Raw genomic sequence first — 12,633 nt, 5'->3', positions numbered from 1 at the left:
TGTTTAGTCTTTTTCCATTTGCATTGTCATGACATTTAATATGTAACAGACTGACAGAGTCTGAGATATCGCTCTTGGGTTCTTTGCAGTCTCTCTCAGCATTGCATGGTCTACCATTGGGGTCAGTTTGCTGGGACATCCATTCCTGGAAAGACTGTGGCATTGTGTTAACACACACCTGAATTGTGCTGCTTTTATTGAGGCGCTGACATTTATTGACGGCTAATTAATGAAGAAAATCAGATGATCCGCACCTGGCTGCTACTTACCATCCTAATTCCTACAGAATCAGTATGGGTGTACTTGGTCTTTCACAGGACTAGATAGAGTTTTGCAAAAGCTTCATATTTTTTTTTTTTTTTTTTTTTTTTTTTTTATTTATTTTTTTTTTGCCTGTCCCGTTTGGCTCTTTTGCCATCAGAATTGTTGTCTAAAGGCAAAGAAAGATGCCCAACGGATTTACTTAACCAAATTGACCATCCCAGCCTTGCCGTAATGGTCCATTTGATTCACCTTTTATTGTTTCTTTTATTTTCACTTACTGAATACGGGACAGACTTGACTGGGGGAAAGAAGGGGAGAAAGAAAGAGGGAAAGAGAAACAGCTGAGAAGAGGGACGGGGAGAAGGGCAAAAGACAAAAACCAACAGAACGGGCAGAGAAAAAAAATGCATATATCAATCACCTGGATCACCTGCTGAGAAAGAAAAAAGAAAACAAGCAGAAGAGAACAAGAGCAACAGAACAAACAACATCACAATGATATATGGGAATATGACAGCAAATACCAAATATTAAACATCATTGTGCAGCACATAAGATCAACAGAACACAGTGTGCTTTGAGGTAGGAGCCAAAAAGGGTGTAGTTTGTGGGTGTGATCACCCGTGTGTACACCTGTGAGCATGGACGCGCTTGTTTTTTGTTTTTTAAAAGGTTCCTTCTTGTAATAATCTGCTAGAGGGTGTGGGGGGGCCACAGCCCCGTCCTCCAGGGCATGAAGCAGGTATGGAGGAGATCAAAACTCCAGACATCCAGAGGCCCCCAGAACACAAGAGACCAAGGAAGACCAACAGAGGGGCAGCCGCGCCACTGTCCCAGAAAGAGCTGAGGAGAGTCCCAGATGAGGGCTCACTCAGCAGCCGCGGAGCAGAAGCCAGGGGGAGTTGCAGTGACGCGCCCGTGAGCTCCGCCGGCAGCCAGCCGCGCCTGAGTGACCGAGCCCCAGGCCGAGAGGCCGGGGGCACCCCACTCAATTTACTTTAAATAGAGTAAGTAATTTAATCCTATAGTTTCAGTAGAGCTCGTTTAGGGTTAGTCAATTTATCAGATGTACTTAAAATTTGTTGTTCAAATTAAATGTGTCATACATTTTAGATTTCACTAACCCAGTTGTGTGGAACCGGTTGACATAACTGGGTGGAGTAAATGCAACATCTTATTTTATAGAGTAAGTAGGGCTTGTTTTGGTTGAGTAGATTTTATTTAGTGTTGTCAATTTAAGTCAACATGTTAGTTAGATCAACATTATGATATTTAGTTAATACAACACCATTCTTGTGATTTGCATTTAATTAGCCAAAGCTTGACAGATGTACTTAAAATTTGTTGTTCAAATTAAGTGTATCATACATTTTATATTTCACTAACCCAGTTATGTGGAACCGGTTGACATAACTGGGTGGAGTAAATGCAACATTTTATAGAGTGAAGATGGTCGCCTGCAGGTTCAAGCTCATTGCATCTCCAACCCACATCCACTGCCACTGTACTTAAGGGAAGTTAAAGACTTTCTTCTGCACCTACATTTGGATCACCTCGATCCATGATAGTCATTCAGGCAGTAATGCCTGGATTCGAAACAAGCCATCCATAAAATATTACAACATTCCAGCTCATGTGTTGGAATACAAAGCAAATGTGTTGTTTAAATCAGAGACTGCACTTGTGAACAATAAATATTTTATTTTGATTATATAAGTAAGTACAAAACAAACTTGTGGTAGGCCTAAACTTATTTTCAGAATAATTACATCTGAGACTTTGTTTCATTGTAAGATAACAGTGATGGCAATATAACTGTTTGTTGTTCAGCAGAACAGTGTCCAGTATGTTGGCTGTTATACTTTGTTGTGTTTGAAAATAAAAGTTGGGCTCATTTTAACATCCTTACAAAAAGTGTTGTTAATTGTTTTTAATCATATTCAGGTTACCACAAATAGTGTATAAGTTGTCCTAACAGTCATCTTAAGTAAGCTTTACTTGTTTTTTTTTTGAGGCAATGAGTTTCCTTAATTTTTTTGAGTTCTGGGAACTCACAAGGCTTTACAGTGTACTCAAAATGAGTAAGTTGCCCTAACTTGGTCAACTTACGTAAACTTGATCCAATTTTCTTGAGTTCTGGGAACAAATGAGCTTGTACAGAGTACTCAAAATAAATAAGTTGTCCTAATTTAGTCATTTTTAGCTAAGCTTTACTCAATTTTTTTGAGGCAACGAGTTTCCTCAATTTTTTCGAGTTCTGGGAACTAATTAGATTGTTAAATTTAAAGAAAAGAATAAGGACAAACATTTTATTGTTTTTGATTTAATAATAGTGGATGTGGAGGTTAATTTAACTTTATAAAACACAGAAAAAGTGGTTGATACAAAACTAAAAACAAAAACTATTATACCTTTTCTTTTCCAGGGAAATAACAGTTTAGGTTATTTTACATTATATTCCAAACTTGGTCCAGTCATGCACTGCTTTGCTAAGAATAATCACATACGATCTCATAAATATGAGATGGATGTCCATGTGGCCAGGGTCACTGGGTAAAGTTAGAAAGTTCTCACAAAGGCAATGAGTCATGGGTGTCCTCAAAAGCTGAAGGGTGTATTCATGCTAGAAATGGAATAGATACGTGATCTATGTGCACAAGTAGCAGCTGGGCTATTCAGACCAGAAGTGAAATTTCTACATGGTCTAGTAGTCAGTTCACAATAACCCAAGGAGTCTGTATTTCCAGTGGCCTTCCACAGCTGAGGCAACATCCTCCCATACCAGTTTTCTCTCATTTGTCTTTGCAGTTTCCAAGAACCAGTTTCCAATCTTCTATTTAGCCATTTTACAGTTGACAGAAAAAATACACAAAGAATAAATTGGATGTATTATTTTGAAAACGACTCTGGTTAAAATGACAGGTATTTTGAATTGTTTTATGTCACAAAGAGCAGTATACATGGAAATGTTGACTGTTGACTCATTTAGTAACAATGTCAACCTTTCAAAGAGATGCACAAATATTGCTGTGGGAGGTTTGCAAAAAAAGAAAAAAAACTGGGACATATGGTTGGAGAGCGCTTGTGCAAAAACATGAAGTAGATGGGAGAAAGATAAATGAGACAAATGTTGCAAGGGGGTTTTGTTGCATGTCATCATCTTTCCAAGTAGAGCTGCACTATGCTGAGGATCCCTCTTTATTAAAAAAAAAAAAAAAAAGAATGAGGCCGGTGAACTGTGAAGGGACTCTGGAGATTCCTGCAAGACGGCTTTCCCTCCCACTCCTGCATGCCTCACACATCAATAAACCATTGTATGACTCACAGCTGGGAAGTCCTCGGGTGTTGAATCTGGCTGTGACTGTATATCTTTACTTCAGCACTTTCTTCAGCTGAAAGGTTAAATGCATGAACACATAGACTCCCTTAACAAACTGCTATTAGTTGTAAAAGCTAAGAATGTAGCCCTATTAGTTTCCATCTGGGTTGGGGAATACCATTAGGACTCCTCTTGCTGTATTTAGTGTGTAGATAATGTTCTCCAGAACCCACTGCAGCCATTACTGTCCCAGTATAATCATCCACGCCTTTAGCTTCATAATCACACAAATGAGCACACTATCAGGTGATTGGATGGTGTGTGTGTGTGGTGGGGGGGGATTACAACCAAGAGGTCTTTTAAATGTAGGAAAGTCTAAAAAGTTTAAGTTAGGACAGCTGCAACCAGCCATACAATTTCAGCAGTGCTCCAAATCATTATCCACCTAACCATTTCATATCTGACCTCACACAAAAAAAAATCAACATTTTATCCATTTAGTCCTGGATTCAAGTCCGATTTTTGAAGAGAGAGTCTATTTAAATAGCAAACAAATGCTGCCCACAATATTTCATGACTAATGCTTCGACTGCCAACTGTTTAGAGAGGGTCATAGAAAAAAATCTATGCTACAGAAGCAGCAAGAAGGCAGAGGCCTTTTTGTGTGGAGCTTGCATGTTCTCTCTGTGTCTGTGTCCAAACCTTTGCCTGTTAGGTTAACTGGTCATTTTAAATTGGACATCTTTTTTTTTTTTTTTTAGCTCTGTGACTATAGACTGTTGACCTGTCCAGCATGTACCAGTTCCAGTTATTGCAGAGTCTACTATCACCCTGCAACTACTGGCATAGGCTGCTAGTAAGTAATCAGAAAATAAGTGGGGAAAATAGCTGGTTTGGATGAACTAAGAGTGACGTGGGAGGGAGCTATATGTAATGGAGACCGTATGAAACAGGTGTGTGGATGAGTAGTGTTGGTTAGAAGTCAGTGTCTTGCTCTATATAACTACAAAGTGAGCACTATTTGAAATTGCTGGTTCTATTAGCATTCCAGCAACTTTATCAGCATCCAAATGAGCTTGACAGAGCATTTTAACATCTTTTTTTCCCCCTGAGTCATCTCTTTTAATATATGAAAACTTTCTATAGTGATGTGAGTGATCTCCTCCAGGATGACAATACCTCCTTCAGCAGGACTTCTTTGAATTATTTGATGAGCACAAAAATGTTGTGAATCATACAATCTTGTGAAAAAGGTTTTACATGTGCAAAGTTGCATGTGATCAAATCATAAGACTTCAGGAATAATGTCTTTTGGATATATGAGACCAATGTATGAGATAGATGAGACCACAACCGCTTTGGGTGGTGATTTGAGCTTGTTTTACACACCGGACATCTTGCAGTCAGAATGAACAACAAAGTCCTCTGTATGCTAAAGTATTCTAAATTCTTCCACAAAAATGTGAGAGATGGATAAAGTTCTAAAATTATTGCTTGAAGTTACTTAAGATGGTCCTATTAGCTATTGAATCACTGGATGAACATAACCCTGAGAAAAACATTTTTTTGCACATCACTATGTGCCAAGGCGTTCACAGTCACTAAATCTAAAAACTGAATGAAGAACTACTAGGGTCTGGGAATCTGATTTTCCTTTGATTTGTCACCCAATTTAAGTGTTTTAAAATGGAGGAGATGAAGCGTTTTTACCAGGCTGGGTTCAAACATTCCTTGGATACTCACTGTATGATTGTTACTATTACTCTTCATCTATGGTGCAAACAATAACTGTATTTACAGATTCATGTCTATGCTGTTAACAATCTTGCACAGTGTTGTGAAGCTGTCGACTGGTTCCCTTTGGGCTATTTGCCTCAGTCTTTTATGTTATTTAAACCTGAAACTATCTCTCTGTGCACTGAATAACAGCCTGCAGATCACAGTATTTTTAGACTACTTGGTAAACACAGCACAGAGTAAGAAACTATTAAATAATACTCAGATACTCCATATAAAATTGCAGTGTTGAGATAATATGGTTCTTTATTGCTCTTCTTTTTTCCCCTTTTTCTGACTGAACTAAAGATCTCTAAAGGCAGACTTCATATTCAGCAGCTCCACCTCAGATGCCTCTTTCTCATAAGCTATCAACAGCCTTTTGAAGGTTAAGAAGCATCTTCAGTATAGACTCATGTAAACGATTTAGCAGATATTCAGACTGAATATGGATGGGGTGGAATTTTCAGGCAACTTTCTTTTTGTCAGTTAGTCAGCACAGATCTGTAAAATCAACAGCTCAGTCATAATATGAATATTATTATATTAACACTTCATATATGTATTAATATATATTAATACTAATAATACTCCCATCCTCTGTCACTGCGACAACAAGTGCTACAAACACTGTTTTTCTAAGACCTAGCCTTCTATTTGAATACAAAATGAGAGAAGGACACCTAGCTCATGTTTGCAACAGCAATCCATCTTATGTAAGAGGTACTCCTGCTGTGGTGCATTAAACCAGACTCATAAATAATTTCAAGCTCACTCATGCTTTACCTTTTTGAATTATTTAAAGATTCATCTGCTTTTTACTGTTTAACATGTAAGCCAATAAACTAATTATTTACAGGCACGGTCAATCCTGGATTAAAAATGAATGCCTTTCTTTTATTTAAATGTGGTTTGTTTTGAAACATTTGCTATTTAATAAATAGGCATTAAAGTCATCTTGTGGCTACAGCTGGCTATTGTCTCTAAGTGGGTTTGACTCTGCTTGACTCAGAGCCATTGAAATCTGTACTGTCTGTCATTTCAATAGGCATGTACAAGGCCCATTTACAAAGGCTGGAGATAGTAAAACTGAGGGGCCAGCAGTTTTTTGTGGTTGTTTGGACATGCAAATTGTTATGATCGGTACTCTGTATGGAAACATAGCTAGCATTAGCAAATAAAGTCCAGCAAGCAAGTAAGGATCAGATTGGCTGTGGTGTTTATGCTCATTTGGTACTAAGGGGCTGTCGCAGCAGGAACCAAGATCCATCAAATCAGGCAACTTTTTTTTTTAATTCTCCAATTTTGGTGAGCCCATTTGAGCCAGGCTCCTTTTGTTAGTTACGAGGAGTGGCACTGATGTGTTCTTCATCTGCTGTAGCCCATCTGCTTCAAAGTGAAAAGTGTTTTCTTCAGATATGCTCTTCTGCATACCTTGGTTGTAATAAATGGTCATTAAGTGTGCCTATGCCAAAAGGCATACTTATTACTATTGCTCGGATTTATTATTATTTGAGTTACTGTTGCTTTCCTATTAGTACATTCTCCTCTGACCTCTGGCCTCAACAAGGCACTGTCTCCCAGCTCACTCACTGCTCACTGGATAATTTCTTTCTGTCTTTTTGTAATACCAGTAGATCTACAGAAATAATTTGGTTGACCAAATATAAGTTTAACCAGCTGTTTTCCTAATACAAAACCTTTTTTCATCCCCCTTTTTAATTAAGCCTACACACAATTTTATAGAATATGATGCTCTACTGTAGACCCCATAGTCTCTGTGGGGGGTTTGTTTGTTTGTTTTGTTTTGTTCAGGGTTTTTTTGTTTGTTTGTTTGTTTGTTTTTGAAGCTATAAAGATTGTCTACATACCAGTTGTCAGAAAATTCCTTTGCTTTTATAACTGCTATAACTGTTAAACCTCTGCAGCACTCCATCTCAAGCATGCCATCTGACACTGGATAAAGCTGACATATATGGATTGTGAAAAATGTATAGCATATATGTCTGTATACAACTCTCCGTGAGCTGAAGATTCTTTTAATTGGGTACAATTAAAAAAATATTTAAAATAGTTCAAATCAGACAGCTGTCAAAGTTACATCCCTTTTATTGTGAGTATCATGTGTTTTGCCTGATAATAATGGTGCTGCTGGTAATTTGAGAAAGGATACCTTGGCTTTGAAATAAATATTAACTGACAATTTTAAGCCATTGCAAGTCTGTTATGCTTAAGTATGAAGTGTATCGTTTAAAAATGGTTAGGCTATAAAGTTTTTTTCTGTACAAATTTAGTACAGACCATTTTAGTGATTAGACTGCCTGGTCAGAAAGTTTTCAGTGAGAATTCTCCATTCTCACTGTCATAAAAAATGAAGGATGTTCTGAAAGGCCAGACATTTAATATAAATAAAATTTTACTTATCATCTCCAAAGGATATGATCACTCTTCTTGAGTGATCAATCTGCATCTTTTGCTATCCACAGTTTAGAACAGTTAAGACTTGAAGATAAATGGTGATCCTAGTCTTTATTAAGGGTGGCTGTAGCTCAGGAGGTAGAACAGATCACCTACTAATTGGAAGATTGAGGAGGCTGCATGACAGATGTCAGTGGGCAAAACACTAACCCAACGTTGTTCTCCGTGCATCCATCAGAGTGTGAATACTTGAAAGAAAGCGCAACATAGGAACCCGTCCACTTACTATTATGTGTTGGATATTGAAGTTTTCATCAATGATTGTTATTTTTGTTTCTCTGCAGCACCGACAGAAACTATGGCCTGTTTTTCCAGACCTCCTGCACTCCCCCAGTTTGGCACTCTTATGGGCTTGTCTGTTTGATGTGCGCAGTATTTCTCTGCCGTGTAAGTGGGGAGCCATTTTCACTCATGCGGATGACAATTATAATTCGACTAGAAAGAGAAACTGCTGAGTTGGCAAAGCCTGCCTGCCTTGGGAAGGTCAAAGCATTCCTGTGTCACTGACAAATGAGCTATATTTCAGGCCACTGCTTGCTACCGTTCTGCTCTGTTGTCTTTAAAATAGGAATGGCATGAGGAGGGGACACAACCACATGTGCTGGCATAGTGTAAAAAATGTACTCTGTTTATGTTCCTCGTTCTCGGTATTCAGTGCTTTACTCAGACATGCTGCATCCTTAATAGACAACATGCAGATTGATACCTAAAAATATTTCTCTTTATGTTAAGTCATATCAAATCAAATAACCAATGAAATTTGATTAAACAAGTTTATCAAATGAAAATGTTTTTCTTTCGGACAACATTTGATTATTGATGGGTTTAGATTTTATTATTGTCATTTGTATTAGGAAACATTTAACCATATATGCTTAGAGGTGTATAATCAATTGTGTAGTGATAGGATGTGTGATCTTTAGCAGGCTACAAAGGCTTGGTGTGTATTCCACACTGGAATGCACACCTACATCCTAGGAGCATGAGAGAGGTCGTACCTTGTTTTATTGTTTTATGGTAGGATTAACGTAGCTACGTCTGTTCTAGTCTAAGTGCTTTTTGTTTAGATGAACTGCTGGACTTCTTCACCATGTTATCTAGGGTGAACCATCTAGGGTGAGGGGGAGGCTACCTTCTTCCTGACCAAGGATGTTTGCTTTTGTGCTTTCATGTTATATGACCCTTTGATCAGCAGTACCACACACACACACACACACACACACACACACACACACACACACACACACACACACACACACACACAGTATTCTTTGTTCACATGTATACGTATGCAAGATGCTATATGTTAATGACCCTATGCATATTCATGTAACCACAATAAAAGGAGTGCTATGGGGAACCTGGCTGAGAGTCTGACAGAGGTCAAGTGGTGGGACAACAGTTAGCTCCAGGCAGGTCTCCCTCATGCATGAGTAAACCAGAGAACTTTGGTGCCTTGTCTCTTGCTTTTTGCTGCGTAGCAAATTGTCCTTAACGTTCCAGCGAATAGGTTCAAGCTACAAACCTATCATTTATCTTTGATAAAAGTCACACAATTGACATTAACAACCCCAAAAGGAATGTTACCGGTACATAGATGTTTTGTCATTTATTCAAGAAAATGATCAATATATGTATTATTCTTCTATGGGAGACGCAAGTACTCCCTTGACATCAATTCAGTTCAATTTTATTTATTTATACAGTACCAAATCACAACAGTCACCTCAAGGCGCTTTATATTTTAAGGTAGACCCTACAATAATACATACAGAGAAAAACCCAACAAACTGAACTATGTCACTTTCAGCATTATAGATGGTCTGTAACCACATGTTTCATTGTATCTTGATACTGTTTTTCTTACTGGTTTGAGTAAAATGCTTTATATTTATAAATGTTAGCATTACATTTATGTGGTCTATGTAACTGTTCAGTTCAGGACTAAAATGGTATGTGGGGCCTAAAATAAGATTTTGAGGAACAACCTCTGATCTTTTGTTGCTTTATTTCTTCCACAAGCAAAAAAATCAATCCAAACTCACTCTTTCTTTGCCTCTTTTCCGTATTTAAAGAAGAGATGCCAACTCTGTCCCCATGTAGGTTAAAACAAACCAAGTAAAAGATGGCCTTGATTTAAACATGTCATCTGTCATAACTGATCAAAATATTTTTGCAAACTTTTGTTCCTTTCATTAATATAAAAACATTCAATCAAATTCTTGGCTTGAATTTTTTTCCTTCTTTTGTAGCTAATTCATTTCTTTAAACTCTCTTAGCTTTAACAACACTTAGTTAAACTTAGTAAATTAGTCAGCAGCAAAACAGTAGGCAGCAAGTGGTAAATAACAGGAGGCAAATAGGCATCTCCATCTCACATGAGTAATCATGCTTCTCACGTGAAATAGCGCGACGGCTGGGATACTGCCATGCTTATTACAGCACCTGTGAAAGAGTGTCTCCACTGCGAGGTTTCACACAGTTCAGTGGCTCAGTGTATCCTCTCACAGGAGTCAAGCTTGATTCTGTAAATCAATTATGGAAAGGGCTTAGTAACTGTGGTTTGACAAAGTACGTTAATGAGTGACTGCAGGTGTGAAAGACTGAATGTGTGTGTCATGCCACCTCGGGCTTTTGGTTGGATTATCAAACAATGAGCCCGAGGGCACAGACCACTAATTATTATGAAAATACAGCATCTGGATCAAGCAATTTACTGCACTAAATCACTTTCGTCATTGCTTTCCTCTAATGCACGCTGTATTCTTTTTTTATTTCATATCTAATTTATAGATTAAACAAAAAAGGCTTATTTATAGTGCAATATGTGCAATAGTGCTGTATTTCCTTAGTATAGGGGAAATAGGCAGAGCTGATAAGGAGATGTTGAACATATACCCTACTTAACCAAACTACCACACTGCCTTCTACTGGTCTCACCTAGCAAAGACAGGTGCTTTCCTCCAATTGAAATTGGCTTCTTTAGTTCAGTATAAACTTCTTCAAAAAGTCCATTTACACACTTACTCATAAACAGCTCAACAATGAGGTTGTATTTTAATGCTTTAAACCCTTGATATACTAATTTTGTATTTTTAAAAAATCCTTTACAACTCCAGTTAAAGTTACAGTTAAAATCATAAAGAGTTCATTTGCAGGCCCCTTCAACATTATTACTAATAAACAGTTGTGTTTTACTGCTATTAAGCAATGCACAGCTGGATTTGAATGGTGCTATATAAACATCAAATTATAGTAATTATGATTATTTCACTTGTGACAGTATATTTACTGCTTTACTACATAATGGCATGTGTTTCAATTATTTTACCCACCATAATTTAAATATTTTTGATGGGACAGCATTTAACAGCCACCCTCCAACTAACTTTGACCAGACACACAATGCTGTGAGCCAGAGGGAATAAATAAGAGAATAGCAAAAGTAGAGCAACAGCGAAACTTATAAGCACAACCAATTGACCAAAGGAGGCCAACATAGTGTGGAGCGTTTTCATATAGATCTTCAGCTCTCCCGTGAGGCCATTCTTGCAGATGTTAGAGCAGAACTCTGACTAGACACATAAACTAGAAACAGACTGTAGCAGAGGGTGGCCACTAACTGCTCCAGACTTCAGACTTGATAAATAATACCATTCAGATTTCACACAGCTTCTGGTAAAACTCTCACTGACTTCCAGGAAGTAAACAATGAATTTCAGTATCTTTACATAAGTCTTTGATGTCACCTGACATTTAAAAGTGATTTTCTAAGTACATGAAAAGTTCTGGTCTTAAAGAGCTTTGTGCTTTAAACAACCTAACATATGTAATTTAAAAAAGTATGCAAAGCCCTAAAACTGCAAAAGCTCAAACTTAATTTTCTGCATGTAGCAATCTGAAAAACCATGGAAGCCCTTTATGGACTTGAACTTACCCCACCTTCCCTTCATATGCTTTATACAACATCTCATGCACCAGTTTGTTTGTTTTTTCCCCAACAATTAACTGCTTTTCATCTCACCAATCTGGAGCAACTCATGGTTCAGTATCTTCTCCAAGTAAACATTGGCATACAGACTGAAGCAGCCAAGGTTTGAACTACCAACTTTCCAACTAGCACATGGCCTGCTCAACCTCCTGAGCCACAGTCACAGTCACCAAAGCTACAGTACAGTTTACTACAGTACAAATGTCATACCTTAAACATAATGACTCAGACATGTCAAAACCTGTTGCAGTTAACCATTATTGTGGTTAAACAAGCAACAACAACACTCTGAAAAAAGTGTAGGTTCAGAGTGCACAGGCAGTGAGAGTGAGCTGGGCGATTATACTAACAATGAAGAGAAACTATGTGAAGAGCAAGTATAAGAAGAGTAATTTCATATTAGACAGAAAAAAACTGAAAAAAGTGAATGATGATGGTCATGTGAAAAAGAAAGCTTTCACTGGTGAAAAACTCTAATGCTTTTTTCTTATTTTCTCTGAAGAACCTTTCCAAGATATCAACTATACATAGTCCGAGCTGTTGGACCTGTATGGGATAAATCCACTCACCCATACACAGAGATAAAGAGAGGGAATTTTATCTGTTATCTACACCATAGACCACCAGCAGAGGGCACGCAAGGCAGATCATAGTCTGATCCAAGCCTATAGTCCGGCCTTCTGAACGAATTATTGTGCAAGAAATGCAACTGATCAACAATCACATCCGTATGGAGAAAGTTTCTTTGTGACAGTTAAACCACTGGTTGTAACAGGAAGAAAACTACAATCAGAGCTACCAAACA

The sequence above is a fragment of the Astatotilapia calliptera genome, chromosome 7 (assembly GCF_900246225.1).
Source record: "Astatotilapia calliptera chromosome 7, fAstCal1.2, whole genome shotgun sequence".
Classification (NCBI taxonomy): Eukaryota; Metazoa; Chordata; class Actinopteri; order Cichliformes; family Cichlidae; genus Astatotilapia; species Astatotilapia calliptera.
This window is presented reverse-complemented; position numbering follows the sequence as displayed.